At 36.8% G+C, this 25,184-nt stretch overlaps 1 long non-coding RNA gene across 2 annotated transcripts in view; it reads left to right on the top strand.

The window, feature by feature from the left end:
- LOC101749016 overlaps window positions 1-25,184 on the top strand; it is a 563,751-nt gene that overhangs the window by 400,524 nt on the left and 138,043 nt on the right. For both annotated transcript variants that reach the window (XR_006930943.1, XR_005862405.1), the window contains 2 exons: window positions 7,990-8,121; window positions 14,208-14,422. This is a non-coding gene — a long non-coding RNA (uncharacterized LOC101749016). The remainder of the gene's footprint in view (window positions 1-7,989; window positions 8,122-14,207; window positions 14,423-25,184) is intronic.

The raw sequence follows: 25,184 nt of genomic DNA on the forward strand, positions 1-25,184 counted from the left end.
ACTTTCTGTCTTTAGTGCTTGTGGTTTTTAGAACTTTCCCTGTGACATCTCTATCTTTTACGGCCTTATGATCTTGGTGTGTGAGGAGACTGTCACTGTGGTTCTGCAGAGCACCTTTTTTGCATTTAAAACAAGCTGGTCTTCAGGGAGTGATTCCAGGTGTCCAACAAAAATTACTGTTTGGTTTTCAGAGTACAGAAAACTTCTATCTTTATTGTGGGAAAATAACGTTTGTAGAAATTTGATGTCCTGAGGAGTTTACACTTCATAGAAAATAGTAACTGGGGAGTCTTAGTGGGCTTAAGCCTTATGATGGAACTGAGGATCAAATATGAGCAGAAGAAGCTGTTGCTTATTAAGCATGCTTAATAGTCTCCTGGTTCTCAATCCATATATATATTTTTTTTTTTCTGTTAATTTCTAAAGCTTTTGGAACATAAAAAGATGCATTAATCCCTTCTGCTCTACTTTCTTCTGCTATGGATGAGTCTTATGCCTGAAACTTTACAGTCTCTTAGCACTGAGGACCTTATTGGCGTTTTCCAAGCTGCACACTCTTACTCGATGCCAGGAGCTGTAGGGAAAATCTAAGGAAACTTCAGAGCTGATTCTTTAACCCTTACTGGTTTTTACAAGTAATAACTGATTTCCAGCATATCACTAAAAGGTCTCCCACTGACTCTTGGTCTATTCCAGTTTCTCTGCCATGTTTCAAGTCACTTAATGAGAATTTTCTGCTGAGTAATACCCTCCTGCAAGACTCTAGACATCTCACAGCACAAAATATTAGGCAATACCTTGCTTGGAAAAAAAAAATCTGATTCTAAAACTAGTGTCAGATTAGTTGCTTTTTCATCCATGTAACTATAGGGCATGCAGAACACAGCACTGATGTGTGCAATATGTATGTAAGTATGTATGTGTGTGGTGCTCAGGGACATGATTTAGCAGTGTTAGAGTTACAGTAGTATGGTTAGATTGTGGTTGGACATAATGATCTCGAAGGTCTTTTCCAATCTAAGCAATTCTGTGATTCTATAAAGTGTCACTTCAAGAGTGCCATGCCTTCTGGAAAAAGGGAGGAAGTCTGTTTGGAGTTTGGGCTTGGAGTGTGCTCTGAAATGTGGGTATTTCTGAATGATGAGTCCAAAATGTTTGTCGTCATGTAAATTAATAATGGCGGGGCATTTTGGTTCAATGAGTCTCTTTGGATCCATGCTACCAAAGTAAATAAATAAACAAGATAGAAAAAAACAGCAACAATGAGAACCGAAAAAAGTACCACCAAAACAACCATTAAAACAAAACAAAACCAATGGAACAAAAAGAAAGATCGAGGTCAGGATCTGGAGGGAAGGAATGTACGAGGTCAGACTTCTTTTTATTTTATTTCTGTCATTCTAGACTGTGGATTCCCTAGTGCTTGTTTGCAAGCAGTGTATAGTTTTGCATTGTCATTTTCCCCGTAGTAGGAAAAACCTCAGCATTTTAAATAATATCTCATTAGCCTTACTGAATTTGGCTGCTCTTTTAGTATTAGTAGTGGATGACATCTGAAATATTTCAATTACTCTTTAAAAAAAAAAAATTAGACACCATGAAAAAAAGGATGTTTTTATTTTTCAGACACTGATTTATACGAAAGGAAATAAATGTTTTGCAGCATTGAAAAAGTTTACCTTAGGGCAGTATTCTTGTAAAATTGTGATTTTCTCAATAACTAAACACCTCTACTAACATCTCCTTGACTTACTTCTGGAAAACTTTCTATCATCCAGATTTGTAGTGTTAAAAGATACATGAATCTCACTCAGAGGAGAATATTTAAAACATCAAGAAAAAATATTTTTTACAAGTAGCTTTTTTTTTTGCCTTTCTGAACCACTCTCACTGTTGTAGCATTGTGCAAATAACGTGCACGCTTTCTTCACCAGGGAAAACAAACCACAAAAATGCCACCTAGCACAGTCAACATATTGCTTATATGCTTTTAACAAGTCTTATTTAACAGGAATGTATTTAAAGGACTAAAAATATTCATACGGGAGTTCTAATACAAAAATGACCAAAAAAAACCCCAGTTATGCTGATAGCCATCGCATTTTTACCACGGGCAATTTGCACAGAAGCTGTGGAGTTTAAATCCACTATCTGTTTCAGGAGCTAAATTTTCAACGCTGTATGAATGATTTTACAGCTCAGTAAGTAAGATCAGTCTTTTGAATATGAGCTTTATTCTGAATGTTCTATACAACTGTCAGTGTTTAAAAATGAATCAATTTCAATTCCTCAGTTCCTTCCTTCTCCTCGTTAAAGGCTTTAAGTCTTGCTTCAAAACCACACAGATATCTTGAGAGGTTTTAAAAAAAAGTCAGTGCATGAGAGAATATTTTTGTTCTTGTTAAAACTGTCTTGCTAAGTAAATATTGATCAGATGCTGCAAAACCCTGTGGTAGAACTCATTGCATTTGAGGAGGAAGGAAGGAAAAAGCTGCCTCAGGCTACTGTAATGTATAGAAATGTGATGAACAAAACAGCCGTGCACTGTGCTTATAGCTGGGTTGCTGTTACAATAGGAGTACTTTTGAGCAAAGTCCTTTGAACCCATTAAATTCTCTCTCCCTCTTGTAGGATTATTGATTGCAGTTGGCAGGGGCAGCAGGTCTGCATGTGACGTTACAGCCCTGCAGCACTACCAGCCCCAGTGAGAGCTGTTGTCGTGTTTCTGCTGGGAGAGCTGGGCTAGGCCTGAGTGCTTTGCCTTGTCTTTTTGTCTCTTATCTTCTGTATCTTAGAAGTATTGAACATTGTATGAAATCTTTTGCCATGTCACAAGGAGATGTGTCACATCATACAGATGGTTTCCAATACAAGCCTTGAGCCACACTGCTCTGGGATTACTGCTCAGAGGCATATGGGAAAGGGAGTTAAATGCTCATTCTCCCCAAAACAGGGCTGGGCTTTGCCTGTTTCCACAAGACCTGGTGTAGGGGATTGCTCTGTGTGAGATTCCTGTGAGACAGTGAAGAAGCTGCCTCTCCCACCTTGTGATCCCCAGTTCAGGGAGATCCACGCCCTGCAGTGAGCTTAGCTGGGTGCAGGCACACCAAGGTCTGAGCTGATCAGAACTACACAGCTGGGGGGTGCGCACCCAGCATTTCTTATGTGATTTATTGTGTTGCCATATCAGACAGGAGAAGCATGATAATTAGTCTCTAAAATAATTGTTTACAGGCTCAGTTGTTTACCCCCAATTCATCCTTCTGAGCACTTCAATCACTGTTCTCTGCACAGCGTGAAATTTAGCCCAAAATATTTGGTTATTTCTATGTTCATTTAATTCTCTCTGCTTTCATGCCACTTTTTCATGCTTCATGTTTAGTTTTTGATCCTTACATCTTTTGTAAGGAACAAAATGTTCAGTCATTGGGGATTGTAATGCCTGTTGAGGTAGCCTTGCTAAGATTTTTCCACTGGAGTCCAAGCACAAATTCTCTGTCATTGGTTGCTAAATATTTTAGGCATTCTTCAGGTTCACCAGCAGAGACTGGGGTTTGTATTTGTAAGACAGGTGTATATGGACATTCATGATAGGCTTTGGAGAAATTTGGAGCCATTGAGTGCTAGAAGGAAAAATTTCTCCATCTATTCCAAACAGATGTGGCTACGTTCAGAAGTTAATTGTATAAATTATAGTGCAAAAGTAATTAGAGTTTAATATTCAATTATAGACAAGCAGATCATTTTTTCTGAAATGCAACAGCATGAATTTCTAACATCTGTTATGTCTACCGAGTTCACATTTTCCATTTTTTTTCTAATCTATATTTTTCTGTTCTTTTTCTTCTAGCTGTTGCCCTCATTTATATCATCATTGAATTAGTACGTAACACTCAGAATCTTATTTTCTTTTCCCCCCAGCATTGTCATTGAACATGCCAAGGAAATAATGCATCCAATTCCTACTAGGCTTAAAAGCTGGATTTCGTTCTGGTTTCTTGATCTGTTTTTTTGTTTGTTTGTTTGTTTGTTTTTCTTTTCTTGATATTCACTGAGCTGATGTATCTTGTTTGCTATTTAGTTGGTTTTTTTTTAGGACAAATTATATTTAAAAGACCTCAAGATTTCAGTAGTAAAATCCTGCTTGTTTTCTTGCTGCAGAAGAAGATTTTACCACAATCCAAATGGTAATAGAAAAGCACTTTGTACAGATCTGTATCACAACAGCGTTATGACATCTAATGAGTTAACATGTTTATACTGACATCTGGGCAGTTAAACACTGTTCTTTATTGTCTGTGGCTGTCCCTGTGTGAACATGGGTATTTTTAAACTTTAACTTGTCAGACTCCTGTAATGTTTTTTGACTTCAAGTTTCTCCTGAAACTGGCAGGTGTTATGGCAGTTGGGAATAAGACAGAGCTCTCTGGATTTTTGAAGGTGTTATGTTGCTGTTCAAGTTTTTAAGGTTTTAAAACTCCAGTCTTTTCCTGTGATAAATCTTTGTATATTCAAAATAATTTCCTAATTTTTAATAACATGTAGTCCTGAAGTCTGTAATTTAGTAGCAACAGTATGTCTGCATTTTTACTTGCAAGCAAGTAAAAAGAAGACACAGTGCATTGCATTAAAGAAGGTATTTTTGTTACGTACAAGCCACTGTTACCTGTTCAAGTGTCGAGATTTTGTTCAGTTCCAGTAGTTTCATCTATCTGCAGTTTTTACTCCAAAATACATTTGTCTTAAAGTAAATGTCTTTTCTGTTCTTCATAAACCCTGGGATCAACAACTAATAATTAAATAATTGCATGGTATCATATTACCTCCAAAGAAGGATTAGTACTACTAATAGCATCTGCAGTAACTAATCTGTTGTAATTATCAACAGGAAACTGATCTAAAACTTGGGACTCATGATGTCAAATTTGTGTCTGTAACTCACTTGAATTTTGAGAAGGATTTGAGCCATTCTACTTCCTCAGCCTTCTTATCACAAAATCATAGAATTGTTTGAGTTGGAAAGGACCCTTAAAGGTCATGTGGTCCAACTCCCCTGTAATGAACAGGGACACCTCCAGCTTATCAGGTGCTCAGAGCCCTGTCCAGCCTCACCTTGAGTGTCTCAAGGAACAGGGCTTCCACCACCTCTCTGGGCAACCCGTACCAGTGCCTCACCACCCTTACCATAAAAAACTTCTTCCTTATATCGAATCTAAATCTCCTCTCTTCTAGATTGAAACCATTTCCCTTTGTCTTATCTCAACAGACTCTGCTAAAAAGTCTGTCCCTTTCCTTTCTTATAGCCGCCCTTTAGGTGGGCCACTATCTGGTCTCCCCAGAGCCTTTTCCAGGCTGAGGAGCTCCCAGAGCTCTCTGCTTGTCCTCATGGGAGAGGTGTTCCATCCCTTGGATCATTTTGTGGCCCTTCTCTAGATGTGCTCCAACAAGTCCATGCCTCTCCTGTACTGAGGATTCCACATCTGGACTCAGTACTCCAGGTGAGGTCTCACCAGCACAGAATAGAGGGTCAGGACCACTTCCCCTGACCTGCTGGCTATGCTTCTTTTGTTGCGGAAGATTTCTATTGAAAAAATTTCTTTGGGGACCTTGTTCAGGAAAACGGTATGTTAGATAATGTCAGTGATGTCAGGCTACTTTTTTTCCCTTTCATAATTGTCAGAAATGAATATATTCTTACATGTAAAATCTGTGCTTTCCTGAGAGGTGTTAAGATGAAAAGGTATTTTTAGCTGCTGTGTTCTGTTTTTGTATGGTCGCTGGCTGAAGTCCCGGAAGTGAGCATCTTTTATCTCATTAACTTGCTTCTCTTGGGGGAGTGTTTTGTGGGTGCCCTTGAACTAAGCCACTAGCATCACTCTTAACTGACTGCAAGGCACTAGTGTATCTTCTTATGTTCTCTATTTTAATTACCATTTATACTGCACAAAATACAACTCATTTTCAGTTATTATCTGATATGGAGCATATAGCCTAATCCCCAAGGCTGAGATCTTTGTACATTTTTTATCACTTCAAGACACAGCATGTCAGTGTTTTCTGATTGCCTTATTTTTAAGCTAAATTCAGCAAGAAATGTTCCCTGAAGATCCAAATTGTTCAGAAAGATATTGCTTTGTTATGACAGCCAGGCATCCCTTCTCACCCACATGGTCCTGTCTCATTTCATATTATTGCTTTTTTTTGCCTATGCTTCTTATTTCTGAAATATACGATAAAGCTTAATCTCTGGTATAAAAAGATCTTTAATTCTCTACTCCTCTTTCTTTTCATCAAATGCTTTGCACGTGCCAGCACTTTCCTCTCATCCACAACAAAATAAAAGGGTGTCTCAGAAATATGAAAAAAATATTGACTCCTGTAGAATAGCTGGGCTCAGTAACTGAGTCAAAGCATGACTTTTCTGGGAATGTCACTTGGAGCCATCTGTCCACAGAAGATGCTTTTGCTGGCCCAAAGCCCGGAGCCGTGCACAGACATTGGGCCTGCTGACTCCAGTGGACGTTGGGCTGGGCAAGCTGGAGCACAGGCATGTTCCCCAGAAAGTTGTTTGCTCGCCTCCGTGATCTGAGTCTCAATTTGCTTGTCTTTAAAAAGGGAGGAAATGTTTCGTGGTTATGCCTGCCCTTTCCATCCGTCATTTGGATTTTTCATAAAATTAGAAGGAATCTAGTTGTTTCAGGCATGTTACCTGCGAAATGGATTAGTAGCCCCAGGATTCAGTGTTATTTCTAAGCTTCAGGGAAGTTTAATGCTTGTTAATCGTACCTGTGCTGGCTTTCAAAGCAGCCATAGGTGTTCAGGAGCTGGCCGGTGCAATGGCACTGCTGTAAATCTGCAGAGATACACAGATTTAAATCACCATAGCTGAAAGAGAAATCTAGGGATTAATATTTTGCTTTCTTCAGAAAAAGATCTCTTTAAGGCTATTCAGTGAACAGAACAAACTTATCATTACTATGTACTGAGCCATGATATAGCAAGAATATCCTTAAGCTTTGAGAAATAGTTCTAGAAATGCATCACCAGATATTATATTAGAAAGCACACATTATAATATTCATTACAGTTGTAGAATGTGAACTGCATGTTATTGTAAAAGAAAATCCAATTTGCTGCCTACTGCCTTCAATTTGGTTTTGACAAGTACTCGATCTTTTGCTGTATTTTGCTTTCTACGTTTATCTTCTTGGGCATGTTCTGTTATGTCTGCTTAGGGCAAAAACAATAATCTGTTCATTTAATTTACTGAAAAAGCTCATGTACTGTCTGTGCTTACTAGCTACAACAATATGAAAACAAATCCCAGTTGCTAAAGATCCATTTGACAGTATGAAATAGATTCTGACTTTTTAATTTAGGCAAAAAGCTGGAGAGGACATAGAAGGGATGCAAATTTACTTAGTTGTGCCATTTATTTATGAATGGTTGCAAGGGAGTGATCTGCAAAAGCCTGTATTATTTTAACAATGATGGATGAACCTAACTGGGTATAAAAAGAAGTGGTGTTTCACCCTTGCAGGTCAGATGGTTCAGGGAACCATCAGGGTTTTTTTGACTTGGTTTGAAATCTGAGAACCTGAGTTCACCACAATTTCTGCAGACAGTTTTTCCTCAAAGTGGAACATATTTTTAATTAAATTACAGTTTCCTAGTTGGTAATTTTTCTCGCTGCTAATCATGGGAGGGGGTGGGAAGGAGAGTGGCAATGGGAACTCAACAAAATCTTAACACTTCTTTTCACTTGTGCTTGAAGCAATACTGTGTGATGAAAGGGAAACTCATCTTGCCAAAATTTGAGTTGTTTTAGCTCTGAGGTGTGATTTGCTTTATATTCTTTCTAACTAATCACCTGAATTTGTTTAACAGTCTTTGTCTGGAAATCTCAAAAGAGAATGTTCTATCTTGCTCTTGGTAATTTGAAGGGTAGTAAAAAGGCATCTCTAATTTTTTCTTCTTGTTTTACTGCAGATACAAGTGTGATGTTTTGAATAAGATCTTCAGATTCTCTAATTCATAAACACCTCCCATGGCCTGCTCCCCAAGACATATGTCAGATTTTAGAAAATGAGGAGGTTTTTGCTATAAAGCCTGCAGAATCAGGTAATCTGTCCACTCTGACCTAGAAAACCTAAAAACCTTTTTTTTTTTTTTTTTTTTTTACCCCAATCCCACCAGTTTTTGTTGTTTTGTTTTTTTTTTTCCAGAAAATAAATGAACAATCACAAGGATATAAAAGTTTGTTATTACAATGCTGTTAAGCCAAATGTCGTGTTCCTTCAGACAGCATACACTGATGTACTTCCTGTTCCCTCACTTTTAATGGGGAATAGCTGAAGGGTGCCCAAGTTCGGTTCATTGTTTTCTTATGGTATAAGCATGCTAACAGCTATGCCTTGGCCTTATCAGCTTGTCAAGCTGTTTTTGTAGAATCAAATACTGCCAGAGCCCATTTGATACTTCCTAGACACCTTAAATTAACATTCTTGGTTGGAAAAGTAGGTCTGCTTGAAGACATATTTTTGAAGAGTTTTGTTCCATAGCCAGAAATGTTTTTATCCTTAAGAAACAAATACTACAATCCCTGTCACAGGAAAATTCCCTTTGACATAAAATATGATTTGCTTGAGCTGGCCTGCAGGATTTGACCATCTGCAAGCCAGTCTGTACAATATCAGATTTTTTATTTACTTGATATAAGCGTCCAATCTGTTTTAATCTCTTTTGAGAATTTTAATTTTTCTCACTATGTCATTCGTTCATTACGGAGATAGGTGTGATTTTACAAACTGTGGTGTCACATTCTGCAGCTCTGCTCTCAATCAGTACATTTGCGAACAATTGCAACTATTTTCACATGGCCTGAGTATGTTCCTATGGCTGACATATAGCTGGCAAGCCCATCACTGTGATTCTGATCCCCACATCTACCTGCTGCATTATCCCACTTTCCCAGGATGTTTTTTTAGCATAAAAGTTTCTTCCAAGTCTCCACTTTTCATTTATTGGTGTGTCCAAAGCTGCTTCTTTTGTGAAAGAGCTGAACATCTTATGTCTGAAACATGATTTGGATTATCCCGAAAAACAATCTAACTGTTCTGGCACATTTGCAGAATTAGGTACTGTAACATCACTAAAAGTAATGACTGATGTTATCAATCATTAATCAGGGGACAGAAACCCCCAGACACTAGATGCCAACATCTTCCCTTCACGCATGTCCTTACAGGAAAGCTCCCCTGGATGTGCTGTGTGGAAAGGTGTCAGGGATAAGGGTGCCAGACCCAAGGAATGCACACCAGTGCCTCTGCAGAAGTGCAGGATTGGGAAGGCATTTTTTTAAGCCACTAGTCTGAAAGCATTAAACTTTAGACGTTGACATCTCCTGAAATTGCTCGAATATTAACATACTCTAAAATAACTTGATTTCTCCTGCTGCTTGATTTTTCTTTTCAAGAATATCACTCTGCTTTGAAATCTAAGTTATTTCCATTTCCTAGAAATTATTCTATCTATTCCTTTCTTGAATGAAGTTCTTAATCCTCAACCAATATGGAAAGGCATAAGAACTTCAAAAGACACTCCTTAGTGATTTAGTCTTCTATGTCTTCATTCTGCATGAGCATTTTAATGGTTCTCATGTCATCTGTTGACTTCCATTTCTGTTTTCTGTAAGCTTTTTGCCTCTCACAGTAATCAATGTTTCATATACAGTGATTGTGCAGGATAATTAAATAAAAACTCTATTTTAAACCAATTTAAATCAGTTAGACTTTCAGAAATGACAGTTGCTGCACTGTAAAACCACTGAACAAACGCTTTCAAATACTTAAATCAATCTCAACTTTGTTTCATCTTAATCTTCAGAAAGCAGTTCCTGCGAATGTCAATACTGCCATGATAGATTAGGTGATGATATCTCTGTATGTGTTAGCTTCAGAGATGCACTGGTATTAGACCAATTAAATGAATATAATTGTTACTTTTCTACGCGTCACAGATAGAAGTAGATTTCTGTCATGGTGCTTGAGATAAGGCATGTGTTTGGCATGTATTTACTGCTGTGGTTAATGATTAGTATTAGCATAACTGGATTTCTCCTAGTTATTGTGTATTGGAGATGCGTAGCAGCTACTACAGATGTTATCAGCTAATAGCCAGTGATGTCATATGGCCATACAGCGTGAATATTTGTATGACCGGGGAGATGATTTTTGTTCATCTGCTTGGGCTTCTTTTGTTATTATTTGGCTTGTCGTTTTGGATATTTTCTTACTTGTTGCTGTTGGTTTTTGTTGTTGTTGTTCTGCTGTTGGGGCGCAGTATTGGACCTGTGTTGTCCAAATGCACAGGCAGAGGTAATCTTTTTGCCACAATAAAAGACAGAGTAGAAAAAAATTATGTAATAGTAAGTTAGAGATGGACCAAGTCACCAGCAAGACAAAAACCTTATCTGCTAAATCTCATTTAGAAGTGATATGCAATATACCAAATTGTTTATTTTTCTTGCTTCAGTCTGCTGTTACCAGACTGTGAACATCAAATACATGTTTCAGTGCAAGTATTACCAAAGCGGCTTGCAAAAAGAAACTGCTAATGTATGTTCCCAAATGATATTTGCTTAGATGTCACTAGTCATCTACGGTCCTGAGTCTAGAAGTAAATATCACTCAGTTATCAGTTTTGGTGTTTGTCTACTGATAGCAGTCATCTTATTCATGTATGTAGGTTTTGTGTTGGTAACAAATGCAGTCATAAATGAAAAAAAGATCAGGAATCAGTGGGTGCCCTTGCTGTTAAGCAGGCAGCTACTTGTCTAGCTCTGAGAACTCACATGACTTGCAATCATTGAAAAATCAAAATCTGAATCACTAAAATTAGTCAAAAATACATAGCATTTGTATCTTGTTCAAGAACTGCAACTGGCAGAGATGGTTAATTGATTTGTAGGTTATTCCACAAAATACTAGAGATGCCTTCCACTGAAACACTTAGCTGAATCTGTAATGTGTTTTTAATAAGACTCTGAGTTCTTACATCTAAAATTTCGTATCCAGATAGTATCATAATTTGCCTTCACTTTTTGTGAGAATTGAAAACTGTCAGGACTTACATTGTTTGTCAGGTAAAATTACAGCTGTGGTAGGGGATGGAACAGCTATTTCAGGGCCTATTCAGAATGTCTGGTGGGCCGAGCAGCTTTTGGCTCAGACTGCTGCCTCCGCATCTGCAGACAGTGTTGCAGGAAGACTGTATTAGAAATAACTGAGAAACCAAGATTCACTGATGGCAGAAAATCATTCAGTTAAACAAATCTGAGAATGACTAACCCAGCTGGTAATTGGTACAAGGGCCAAATGTCTGTATAAAAGCAGGTGAAAGCAAGAAGGTAATGGTAATTTGACTGTGTCCTGGTATCTTTAATACAAAAGGGAACACGCGAAATGGGGAAAGGGACAGATACCTCTTATAGGCTGAAAAAAAAATCTGTAGCAATAAAATCAGTGCTGAGTGCATTGAAATTTAGTAAGGGTAAAGAAAGAGTTTCTATAAATACATTTGATTGGGGGGGGAAAAAAAAAAAAAAACCACAGGCTACCAATTAATGGGAAAGAGAGAAAAAGTAAGAAGCCAGAGAAGAAGCATTCAGTGTCTTCTTTCTATCTAAAAAAAAAAGGTTAGCAGTGACCAGATACTTACGAGTCTAATAAGGTTTTAAGAAAGATCCAATACAGATATATCAAGAACTAATACTATCAAACAGATTTGATTTTCTTCTTTGACAGAAAGCTTGCTAGTTCTAAGAGTATGCTGTACTGGAAATTTAGATAAAGCTTTCTGTCCTGTCCACTGACAGGTTCATAAGCAATAAGGTGGAGAGAGTGCCTCTAAGTTGGAGTGATACAGTCACTTTGGAAACTGTAATCAAACAGCAATAATTGACAATGTCTTTCCCGTTTCTAGAATGGTCTTACGGCATTTTCCATTTTAGCATATTTTCCCTTTTCCTTTCTTCCTTTTTTCCTTTGCCAGTGGAAAAAGAAAAAAGAGATGAAATAATTGTGGTTTAGAAGTACACTTCTTTAAATCTAATTTGCTTGCCAGTGAGTCAAATTCCCCTTAGGTTGGAGACACGCAATACAATGCATGAGATGTACAGAAAAATGTTCTCGTTGTTCAATACCAAGGGTGAGAGCAAGAATAAAACCAGGGTTTTCCTCCATTAATTTGAGCAATTTGTGGAGGAAAAAAAAAAAAAAAAAAAAAAAAGAAGTCTATATATTATACTCCTACTTAATAAATATAGTATGAATAGCTTTGTTTTCCTTTATGTAGTTAAAATAAGCAGATTAGAGGAGGTCAGATCAGTAGGAAAAGTGAGTTGCTGTTTGTACTTTCAACAAAATGGACTGAAGCAAATCTAAGAGAGGCTGGAGGTCTCCTGCTAACCTACATATCACTCAGAAAATAAATTCTCATGCAAAAACTTTCTTATTGCATGATTTGTATTAGTATTCCTGTCCAAATCCATAACTGCTGATTAATGAAGATTAACATGCCTGTGGCCACAAGTCAGCTTTTCATTTTCTTATTTTTGAGCTTCTCATCTTTGTGATTAATAATTTGTCAAAAGGCTTGAATTCTAGACTCAGAATACTAAATATGTTAGTAATTAGAGCTCTGCAAAATAACATCGTAAACAGAATACCCAATTACCTTTCATATATGCTGTAAAATACAAAGACCTTCAGTAGGATGAAGACCAAAGTGATGCAAAACAGAGGGAAATGGAAAAGCATGTGGGAAAGGCATGTTGTTTGGGGACTGTAAGCCACATATTTGGAGATGGGGAGCCTACAGTCCAGAATGGAAAGTGCGAGAATGGAGACCGGGAGCTAGGAAACAAGTGGGAAAGACAAGGGCAATTATACTGAAGTCTGTAGGCAAGTGGGCAAAGAAGATATTTACTGCTTCCAGACCCAAACTGTGCACTGAATTTCCATACTCTCTAACATTAAAGAGAAACAAGTATTTAAATAATGTATAGCATGGTACATATTGGAGAACAATTTCTTTTTAGTGGGACTGGCAAGGATGGTTTAAGTCAATATGGAGTTCAAAAAACAAAGCTGCCTTTCAGTCTATGCCAAGGATAAGATTGGGTGTTAGGGAGGAATAGTCTCTCTCAGATGAAATGAGCGTCCCTACTTTTACACATGATTCACAGCCAGGATCTGCTCCACGAAGATGATTAGCCTTACAATAGTAGTTTGTGACTTAAACTTACTTTCTCTCCCGTTGTCAGGGGAATAGCACTGCCTGGCGTTTGAGGGAAATCCAATTGACTCAGAATTTTTGAATATTCTGAAAATCATAACGATTCATTTCAGCATAGAATGGCCATCAGCAATATCAGATTCATTTCCTTGGTGGTGTGAAGTGATAATTCTTAGAATCTAACCTTGTGTGGTGCACAGGCCACGCAAGGGTGGCCTAGATCATGAATTACAGAGACCATCATCATAAACCACCTTGGCTGCTGAGATGGAAACATAAGTTTTAAATGTGAACAGTTGATTAGTTCTAAATTGGTGCTGTTGACCTGTTCTTTACATTTTGGGACCTACTTTTTTATTCAAGAAAATACAGAAGTTGTGCTCCTATAGTTACATCATGAATTTAGAAAGATCTGTGGAAAGGAAATGGAAATGCTTTTCCTTGAAGCCAATCTATGAATGTCTAAGTCACTGGAAATTCTGAGGGAATACACTCATTATTGTCACTAATGTTATTATTAGGAAATTTGTTACAAATTCTCTCACTAAAATGTGATTTATGCTATTTCTGTCATCCATTAGAATCATGAGTTTCGAATGAAAATAAATTCACTAAATAAGTGGTAGTTTCTTTTTAAAAAGGCATCTTGGAAGCAGTCGCGTTTTATCAAGATTCCAAAACAAAAGTTAGCATTCACTGCTACTTAGGGAAGCTTAATTTTTTTTTCTTTTAAGTTCTTCTTAACCAAACAGTCGTGAAACTATTACCAAAAAAAAAAAAAAAAAAAATTATGGAGCCGGTGTAACTGGAATAGTTTTAATCTGTAACTGTAACAGTTAGGGTAAGCTTTGGATATTTCCTGCTCTTATTTTCATTTATTCTGATCGATTGTGTGTTTTATTCTTTTAAAGTGGCAATTGTTTCATAGTCACCCAATCAACGCTGTTTCTACGGCCACTGGAAATGGCCAAGATAAACAAACACCGCTCACGCTGCTTCTTCTTGTGCTCCGCTACTGCAGAGGTGAACTCTCAGCCAGGATGTATGCTAAGTAAGGAAAAACATTAGCTGTTATTTTAAGATGGAATGGACAACTGATACTGACAGAACCTCTTTTGGACTTCAGGTAAATAAGCAGTCCTGCCTGCATAACATTTCCTTATTTCTTTTTTTATTTTTTAACTTGCTTTATTTTTCAATGAAAGAAATCACAGCTGATGTTAGGTATCTTGATCATTACTTTTCTTGTCTGAATAACTGTCACGTTCAGGGTAGATTGGACATTTTACTGAACTACCCTCGCTGCAGAAAAAAAAAAAAAAAAAAAAAAAAAAAAAAAAAAAAACAGATGCTGATTTGGTTCCATGCAGTGAATATCTTTTGCTTGGACTTCTCCAGAGAGCTACCAAATGTCGTTTCCCGGATTTTTGCAGAAGATCCTGCAGTGCTGATCATTTTCCCGATCTCTAGGGAAGTAACTGCAATGTGCCAACACACTGTGAGTATCAAAGCTGGCATGGAGTGCCTGCCCTCCTGCTGGGAGGCCCTCATAAAAATAAGGTGACCTCAGTAAAATTACCCAGCAGGCCTTGGTGAAAATGAGCAGAGGAGACCAACTGTTAATATGATGTTGTCAAGTGCATTGTTCTACAATAATGTAGTTGCTAGTACTGCAATCAAGGAAAAACAGCAAGGAAATCTGGGAGAAAAGCTGCTTTTCCATTTACTTCAACCATTCTGCCTAGACTAGAAAAATAAAAGCAGACAAAAGCAGTTAGTTTAACCCTTGCAAATGCCTGTATATAACTGCAAAAAACTGATGTTTCCTTCAGGGTTTTGATCTTTGCTCATCATTTTGGTGGTGCAGCCACTGCAGGCTTTGAACATTGTGCAGTCAGACATGAATTCATGTAATTCTGATTGCGAGTAGCCCCGATTTTATGGCATAAAAAATGAAGAGACGTAATGGAAGGGAGAAAGATACCTAGGCCACTCCAAAAGTAATGCCTCCTACTTCCATGGAAACTCCAACAGATAAAAAGAGTGTAATAATGCTAGTTTTTAGAGCAAATTCTCAGCTAGAAAACAATACTTTTCAGAATAGCTGCAACCATCAGCTGTGCATTTTTGCCAGCAATGAACAAGAGCCTGCATGCCACACTCATAAAAATCTGCATCCGTGGAAGTAATCCACTGTCACCACTGCTGAAATGCACCACCCACTACCTCACTGTACTCACACTGTTTGGTCTCCATAATCATTCAGCAATCACCAATAAATGTCAATGGGAGTCATTGGTGGTGTAGAGATAGATGGGTGTTTTGCCTATTGCTTTCCTGGTTTTGCCGTTGACTCTGAACAGGACTTGCAGTCACAGGCATGCTGAAAAAAGGACCCAAGTGGTCTTCAGGTTGTTATCTCTAAATCCTTAGGTGAGTTTTGAGAACCGTGAAAAGTAAATCTAAAAACTTCTTGAGAGTTATCTGTGCTTATTATGGGATGTCTCTTTTATGGGAAATTGGTTTATAATTAGTGAGCTGAGAAGAAGCTTGAAAATCTTACCATACATACTGAATAAAAGAATTGGAATCAAATCTAGGTATAACAAGTGCGACTATCATCTGTTTGTGCTTTGCATAAGCAATTTGACTGTGGTATGTGATAGAAATATAGATTGGTGGGTGAATAAATGATTTTCCTAGGCAGCTAGGAATAAACAATGATTTATCAATAAATTCCCTGCAGCTGTATCATATTTATCTAAAGCATCATCACTTTGAGAAAGCTGAACAAATAAAATGCTTTTAACTTCAAAATAATTCAGCATTTTCAGTTCTCTCATGTATTAAAACTTTACAAAAGACTGATGTTTTTTGCATATGACTAATAGTGTATTCATGGAAAAAATTCTCACCCTACCCTAACCCACCATGAAATGTAATTTCCTTTTGGTGTGCATGTAAAGACTATATTAAGGCAAGGATCTACATAGTTCAAACTTTTTACTGCATTTAAATTTCTCCCAAATCTCCAAAATAAAACATACATGAATGGTTGCCTAACTAAATCATCCAAAATGTCACAAAGCTAATAATAGTTAATTACATATTAAACTCTCTTGCATTGAAAACTAAAATTTTGTGACGTCAGCATAGTACATTGCAAATATTTGAGTCTGAAGACAATTTTCATAAAATCAAGGAATCTCCATGATTGGTTATTAAATTCATTTTAATTTTGTATATAGAAAATAACCTTATCAGAAATTGTTGTCTGAAGTGCAGTTTCTTATGGATAAGGTTGACCTACAACCTGTAATGAACTCCAGAGATCAGCAATGTGGGTAAGCCGTTTCCTACTCAGAAGGCCTGAAGAGTAGGCTACAATTTTCCATTCTTCAGGATATTTTCACATTGCATAGCCTGTTAGGGAAATCTTTCAGAAAAATATTTTTTGACTGGTTTCGTGCCTCTTTGGACTTCACCATTGCCTAAAACAAATTGCTGTTTCTATTGATCACATTAAAAAATGTGTTAGAATTAATGATACGCTGGAGAGCTATGCTCTGTTCCTTCAAAAGCTGCAGACAGACAGGAAAAAAAAGTATTTGTGTTAAAAAATGTTCCATCTCAGGTAGTAATTTTTTAAAGAATTAAGAAATCAGATAAATGATTAAATGTCATTATGAAGATAAAGTTTCATTTCAAAATGGCTAAAATGACTCAAATGGATACTTAAGAAATTTTAAAGTGCATTAGATTTAGATGAAATGTTCTGTCACTGCTAAACTTTATTGTCTTGTTTAAAAAAAAATGTTAAACTGTATTTTTCACAGTGATCTATTGTTGAATAGATAGGGATATAATGTGTTGGAAACCGAATTGAAAAGATTTGAGAGAAAAGCTATTACACGTTTATATTTACCAAGAAAATTCTTGCATATATTTTGAATTCCAAAGCTTATTTAAAGTGTGTGTATATGTAGTTAATATTAACATATTGTCTGCTTTATGGTCGAGACCTAATGGTTTTATTTGTTGGCATTTTTGTTTGTTTGTTGTTTTTTTTTAATCAAATATATCAAATGGTTATTCAGTAGCAATTCAGCTACTGAATTTGGATGTTGTAACAAAGCACTGTAATATGCTTTGCATTTGAACCAAAATTATTTTCATCTAGCAACAAAATACAGACTCAGCAATCCCAGAATATTTAGTAAATTTCTGTATTTCAACATGTTCATCAGTGATCTGGTAAATGTGACTACATTTACTCCTTCTGTAATTTCAGGAGGTATTTGTAAGGCTTGGTGACTGCAGGGTAAAATGGTACATGAAATTTAGTGTGGATAATAGTCCAGTGACATAGAAGAAGAAAGCTGTTTGAGCTCAACATAGAATAATGAGCTCAAGGCTTTTTAATTGTCAAGAGCAAGATCTTGGTGTTCTTAAAGATAGTACTGGTGAAAAGTATTAGCTTGGTGTTTGATGAGTTTCCACAACTAATCATGTATGAATTACTAAGGAAGGAAGACAGAAGTAAAATATGCTGTTATGTCCCTCTGTAAATACATTCTCCATCCTCACCATGAATGCCATTTTTAGAAGGTTTAAAGAAAGGAAATAGGGGTGGTTTGTATATATCATTGGCTAAGTGGGCTGGGACTTTTTATTGGAAAGAAGACAGTTGGGGAAAGGAGGCTAAACTTCTAGTTAATTCATTAAATACAAATATTTTTAATGTGATATTTGAAAGTCCTTTATTTTCTTGTCCTTCTGTCTATTTCTGTGTTCTTTATGGCCTCATATTAGGATAAAGACAATTAAATGTGATCTACCTTGAGGACTTCCTGTCCTCATAATGGTCCAGGTTTGTCTTTAGTAGAAAACAGTGGAAAAAATCCTAGTGGGATTAGATTCAGAATATGTAAACACACTCTTTTGAGACACGGAAATTCATTTAAAGAGTTAAATCCCGTTCATCACAGTCAGTCAATGTTGCTGTTTCCTTCAGAGAAGCTACTTACTTGAATTAGAACATTATCCATAATCAGCAAGTCCTTTCAAACCTTGGATCAATGGAGGTTCTCCATTCTTATCTCTTGGAGCCAAAGGAAGAAATGACAAGAGAGAGGGAAAAAAAATCACAATAGATGTTCTTATCAGCTGGTTTAATCAGGTAACCACTTATCACTCCACTTCATTGGAAAAGAAAAACCTCCCTTTTTTGAGTCTTCTGACCTTGAAAGGCAGAGAACCTGGCCTGTTGTGTGACAGGCTCAAAAGATAACCTTCTCTTCCTTCTGTGAGTGAAAGGAGACATGTTTCTGCAGTGGGAAAATCAAAGCTTTTTTTTTTGTTTTGTTTTGTTTTGTTTTTGTTTTTAAAGAGTGAAATAATATGTAAGAGCTTTGGTAATATCCATGAGAGGATGTAGTGCTTATTTAACTTGACATAGTCGGGAGCCCAGAATATGCCCTCTTCTAACCCTTGAGTACCTACAGAATGGCATGAATCTACTGGCCCTTTTTTCAGTCTTCAGCGCTCTAAGAGATTTTACCTTCTGTGTAACAAAAGAGTGCATGTAAAAGTGCACTCAAAATAAGGTCTATAAACTTAATATGCAGGATGGATATACATATCAATAAGAATGTTTTAGGTTTTAAAGATAAAATTGCTGTGAAGTTTAGAAGCTATGACAAAAATTTGCCGTGGAGGCTGTGGAAAGGCACTGCTGGTAGCAGGGAAGCTGTTGCACTCTGCAAAAAAATTTCCAGTACCTAAATCTATTGTTTGGTTATGTGGAAGAGAATAGTTTATAGAAAATTGGAAGGAGAAAATTTCAAATAAATCCTTTTCTTAGTCCCTTAAGCTATACTGAAATATCAAATTACATTTTGACCTTATCTACTTGCGTTCATTTTGTTTTACTTTTCTTTGTAATTGAGGTGATAACCTCAGCTCTAAATACCCCATGCCTTTCCATCTTTTCAATTTCCTCTCTATCTTTCCATACCTTGGTTACAGAAGGGTTGTGTGGAAGAGTGTAATTCTAATTCCACTGTGCTCCGACTGACCTCAGAGCTAGGATAGCTGTGCAACTTCATAGTATTTCCTTTGCTGCAAATAAATTCTGCTTGGAAAGCTCCTTTCATGATTCAGCATTATAGAAGTAACCATGTTTAAATCGCAGAGTATTTTGCAAGGATTTAGTGATCTACTTGACAGTTTGACTCTTGGGAAGCATAAGTGAAGAGGACAAGAAAGTAGAACTGTACCTAGGGAGAGGTTGGAAGAAATACTGGGAAGAAAAAGGCAAGGAATGTTGCCATTTTTGATACATCAGGGAGAAAAAGACGGTCTAAATACTACCTTAGCTACTAAAACATTTGCTTTAAATATTAGCTGTAGAAGCAAACTGTTTCAGTAGCCACATCTGACTCAAAACAATGTTCTGTGCCCAAAGTAATTTCTTTTAATGTTTGTAGCATTTAAACCCTTAGAGTTTGTTGTAATCATCAATTCTGTCTTTCTGTCTGTTACAGGATAAGTAGTTTGGGGATCAGTTTTACAGCATCTAGCTAGAAATTAAGTACAATTGAGAAAAATCTATCCCATTTGGTAAAATATTCTAAAAATCATGAACCCTCACAGTTAAAAATACTTACTTTCTCTGGATGGAATTTTTGCTTTCAGGCTTTCTCTAAGAAATTAACAAAATATCATGAAAGTAGATTATGATAATTCCCCATGCTTACACTCCCCACATATAAATAACTGTAAATATATTTTGGGAAATGAATTTAAGCTAGGTGAACTTCATTCCTCCTTTCAAAATACCTTCACATAAAGAAAGGCTAAAATAGATATATAATCACAGAAGAAATTTTAAAGCATGAACGCAAATCAATTTGCTTGGGAAAGGCTTTCCTCTTTTGTGTATTACTTTTTAAAATGGCAAGCAAACCAGGAAAATGAGTTGATTTTATTGGCTTCGCAAAAAAAATTTAAGATTCTTCTTTTCATCATATAGTAATTCATTGATGTCGCTCCAGTTTATGTTTAGGACATGAAGACTTTATTTGCTGCTGTGCTTGTTTAGTTGAATAGAAGTATCACTGATCATCAGAGAATAGCTTTAAATGGAATCCAGCTTGCAGCTGGAAAATGGAACTTGAAACAATTAAGCTCGAATTATAGTTACAGAATTAAAAAAAAAAAAAAAAGAAAGAGAAACAACATGGGAAGAAACAAATAGTGATTATTGGATGGAGTTTTATTGACTCCCAGTTGTAGTCTTCACATTGTTTGAATATCTTTTAAGTTGTTCAGAAATCAGCCTTCCCATAACTTAATGGGAAAGAACAATGCACAAGTATTAATTCTGTCTCACAGAATAAGACTTAGAAACTGACTTGTGAAAACCAATAGCCTTTTCTCTGTTTTAAATGCTATTTCTTCCATACTAAGTCAATTTGTAATTTTTAGCCTGAAAAGTTCTTTCTATGGCTGAATGAAAAAACAGTTGTGGAGAAATTAGATAAGTCATTGTTCCACACAAGAGTAATTTTCTTTCTCTCTTTGTCCTTGCTGGTGCTGAGTTTTGGGTTCTTTTTCTTTTTTTCTATTTTTTTCCCCTTCCCAAGTCTCTCAAGGTTTTTCAATTACTTTGAGGTCAAAACTTTGGATCATGAAGTGAAAAGCATGGTAATGTATTGCTACAAATGTCACTGCTGGGTAAACACGTGGTCTTTCTGTTACCACTAACTGACAGCTGGTGTGACAGTATTTTTTCTATTTGTATTTCATAGAAAACTTGATTCGCAAAATATTCTATCTTTTCCATGAAAAACATTTCAGGCTTAATGTGACCACTTGGATTTTTTCTGGACTCTGTCCTTGGAATGCCTACATCAGGCTTTGTTTAGAAGCCAGAAATGTTGTCAGTACAACTGCGTCAGCTGCTAATTTACAAAGAAAGAGTCTTTAATTTTCCTTTTGGACTCTTTTCAAATTAACTCAAACTTTTGTGAATTGGTCTACTAGTCACCACTGAGGAGGTGATAGAAAATCAGTGCTTTATACTTTTCTAGAAGTAGGGAGATCGGATGGAGGTATTCCGTGGACTTTAAAGCCCTCTAACACTTAGTTTCAATTCCACCAAGCAGTTGAGCATCTAATAGATAAGCACTTGCATCTTTTTAGGGACGCATGTGCTATCTGTCTCTCTAATGCATGCACACATAATCATACTCACTCACACACACGTTCATTCACAAATGCTCCTCCATTATTTATGAGAACAAAACCAAGATTCCAAAAAGACTATAAATAGTGAGAGGAAGGACGGGTAGCAGTACATTTGTTTGGTTTATTTAGTTCATAAAAGAAGACCCTCACAGACGCGACCAAATAAGTGTTACCAAATCAAGAAACACTGATTTCTTCTCTTACAGGAGAGAACGGAGATAACTGAAACATCTCAACGACAGATTAGATGAGGTACCCTTGGCTCAGTCTTGCTGGGGATAAATACCTTCTCTAGAATCCTAGTTTTGTTTGCTCAAGTTAAATACACTCTCAAATAAGTTTGGGTATCTAATTGTTTTCTGCTTATGGGATTGCTGCTAGTTTAAGAAGTTTCCCGTGTCCCACGTGAAAGTACTGTTTTGAATTACTCATTTGAAACATTTTCAGGGAACGTTTTATTTGATCACCAAATGTCTAGTCACCAGAAGGTTTATAAATCTCTGAGAGGCTCTCAGTCTTTTCAGAGGTATAATTGCAGATGAGCCCATCTGTTCTCTTTTCATCTCTGTCTTCTGTGTTTATCTACCTTTCTGATGTTTATTCTGGTATTTCTGATGTTTTGGTGGGTGGGAGGAAGAGGGGCTTAGCAGCTGCTGAAAAGATGCTAGTGCTTGATATTGTCAGATCTGAAGAAAACAGCTTTTGAAACCTGACAAATATATTGCAATAAATACATGAATGTCTTCAGAGTTTGTGAACAAAAATGATGAAACACTATAAACCCAATTTAATTCACAGAGCTGTATTCCTGTACCATTTCCTGCAAGGGTAATGTATATTTTTCAAAACATCTTAATATTATGCATGACTCTTGGACATCAGCAGTAGTACTGTTGTTTGTTTTTTTTTTTACTTGAAAGCCAGCAAAAAGGTAGAGAACAAAATTCTCTTTTTACTTAGGTTTTCTGTATTTCACAACATAAAAAGGCAATTTTCCTTGTTTTTCTTCAGTGTTCTGACATTAGGGCACCTCCCGCGTTTTGTTACAGTGTAAGTATTATTCCTATTTTACAGACTATAACGTGATGTGTAGAGATTAATCCCCTTGTTTAATAACATTAGAGCTAAATGGCCTTTGTAAGACCACAGTAAGAGTTTGTGTGAAGGTATTTTCCTAAGTATAGGGATAACATCTTTGGCAAATGTTAGGTCTGTTTTACATTATTAATGTGTAACAGTCCTGGACTCTATTTTTATGAGGCACGTTGACAGCTGCCTTCCTGAGGTGACAGTTTGTTAGCTATTAAATATGTGCAATATGTTAATCATTCATATTTGTTGTAACTATTCATGATGCAGTTTGAGAATCGTCAGTTCCTGTTGCTGGAAGGGCGTTCTGTGAAAAGTAGTGCATTTGCTCTCTAATTATCCACTCAAGGGCTGACTTCGGGACTGAAGTACAAGACTAGAGGTATCTCTTGTTTGACCTAGAACTATTTTTGTGTTCTCATGGGGTTATGAGAACTTATGACCAAATCTTGCCAGTCAGTCTGGTCTGCGTTGCAAGGCACTAGCAGACATGCTGCAGGGGATTAATGCATCAGTGAACTAATCTGTGTAGCTCCCTGCTTCCTCAGGGCTGCAACTCTCACTGCACAGTTGATTGAAATCAACAGACCTCTGAAGTGCGCTTACTGCAATGGTCTGCCAACAGTCCTCAGCATCTTACAGTATTTCTTTCCATTGGTTTTACTACCTATACTCCTTTACAAGTGCAGAATTGAAATCTGTTGGTCTGTTCACTTCCCTCACAATGGATTGCCTTTCTCTGTCCCAGATTGCTGCTTTCCTGGTACATGGAGAACCTTGTTCTTGGGGTTCTGCTTCCACTCTGCGCGATTCTGCAACTTGGTACATAGAAATATAAAATATAAAATCAGATGAATTAAAACGCTAACAAGAAACCTTTACAAGGTGTCTGTCTCCTCGAGGAGTGACTGAAATACTAGAATTGCAAGCCAAATTTCACAAGGATTTTGTTTTTTCATGAACAGTCTCCTGTTAAGACACAATATTACTGTACCTCATGCAGCATGGAACGTTTTGCTAATTGCTACTAATGACATGTAACTGCATCGACAGGTGTTTTATAATAGATTGAGTGATGGTTGTATTCCCAAACACAGTTCTCTCCCACTTCTTCATCAAAGAAAGATGATAAAATGCATGTGATGTTTTTAATTGATGACCTTTTCATTTTTAGGGTTGGCTTATTAGCTGAAGACAGTGTTGTTGAATGTAGCATATTAGAGTGATTTCTGCTTTATAGAGATATTTGACATACTTTATAGAGTGTTTGCCTCATTCATAGTCTCCTATTCTCCTCTCTAACAATGACTTTATGAATTCTCTGTTTGTTCAGAACCAAACTGAGGCTTTAACATGCATTTTATGTTGTCGGGACACAAGATAAGGAATATCAATTAATTTGACAAGGCCTCCTGTTATTTATGTCATGTGATGGAGTAAAAATTAAATAATAGATAGTCTCTTTCTAATGGAATGAGAGATTGTTATCAACATGCAAAGAGGATATCTAAAATAATAGGACCTGAATTGCTTCTATAATGCATCACTGATTACAGTTAAAATCTAAATGTTTATCTTTCTCTCTGAGAAAGTTAAATGGACTTAGAAAGTGATTGGAATTAGACTGAAATGTAGTAGATGTATATTTTTTAACAAAAGACTTTTAGACATACTTTTTAAAAATGACTGTTTTTTCCATTAAAATGATTCATTCTACATTAACAGATAATAGAGGTGTCATTTCATTGACATCTTCTACATTTTTGCGTAATGAAAATCTGACTGTGCAGTTTCAGCCTCCTGAAAAGTGGCCTAATGGACACAATTTGATTAAATGGGCCCTGAAACTCTATTAGCTGCAGACCCTTGCAGCTTGGAAATCTGCAAAGGAATAAAAAGCACTTTTTTTTTTTTTTTTTTTTTTTTCTTGAAAAGCTTGGAGTTTGTCAATTCATTAAAGTTAAGATGTTACTTTGCAGAATTTGTTGCTGTCAGTTCTAGTGCTCTCCACTGGAGGACAGCCTGTCGTAATGCTGTGCTCCGAGAGCTGGAAGCAGAGCTGGAAGGAATCTGTCCTAATATTCCCCCCAGGGAGGAGAAGACAGGGTTACCATTCCTAAAAGAATGCCCTGAAATGTGGGCCAGAAACATTATAGGCCTATCTGGGGTTTTCCATGAAGTCAAAACAAATGCCTTCTCCAGCTTTATTTCTTTTCCATGATACTTGGAGATGGAAAATATCAGTTAAAAGAAAAAAAAAATAGAATATGTGCACAAAGTCCAGGAGAGTAAAACATCTGTGCAGGTTTTGGACAGATTTCTTCAGAGGTTGTCGAGAGGTTGTTGAGTTGGCTGATCAACACAGTACTGAGGTGCTACAGTTCTTTTTTGCTGGGACTACAAGGAGGCCGGAGGGAATTGAGAAAGAATTGGGCAGAGGTGTGGCTAAATACGTTGCATGAAATTTGTTGTGCCTTCCTCAGGGTCCTGGTTCAGCCCTGACCTGTAGAAAAGACAGTCACTTGGCTTTATGAATTCAGGTAGATTCC

The sequence above is a fragment of the Gallus gallus genome, chromosome 9, assembly GCF_016699485.2.
Source record: "Gallus gallus isolate bGalGal1 chromosome 9, bGalGal1.mat.broiler.GRCg7b, whole genome shotgun sequence".
NCBI classification, from domain to species: domain Eukaryota; kingdom Metazoa; phylum Chordata; class Aves; order Galliformes; family Phasianidae; genus Gallus; species Gallus gallus.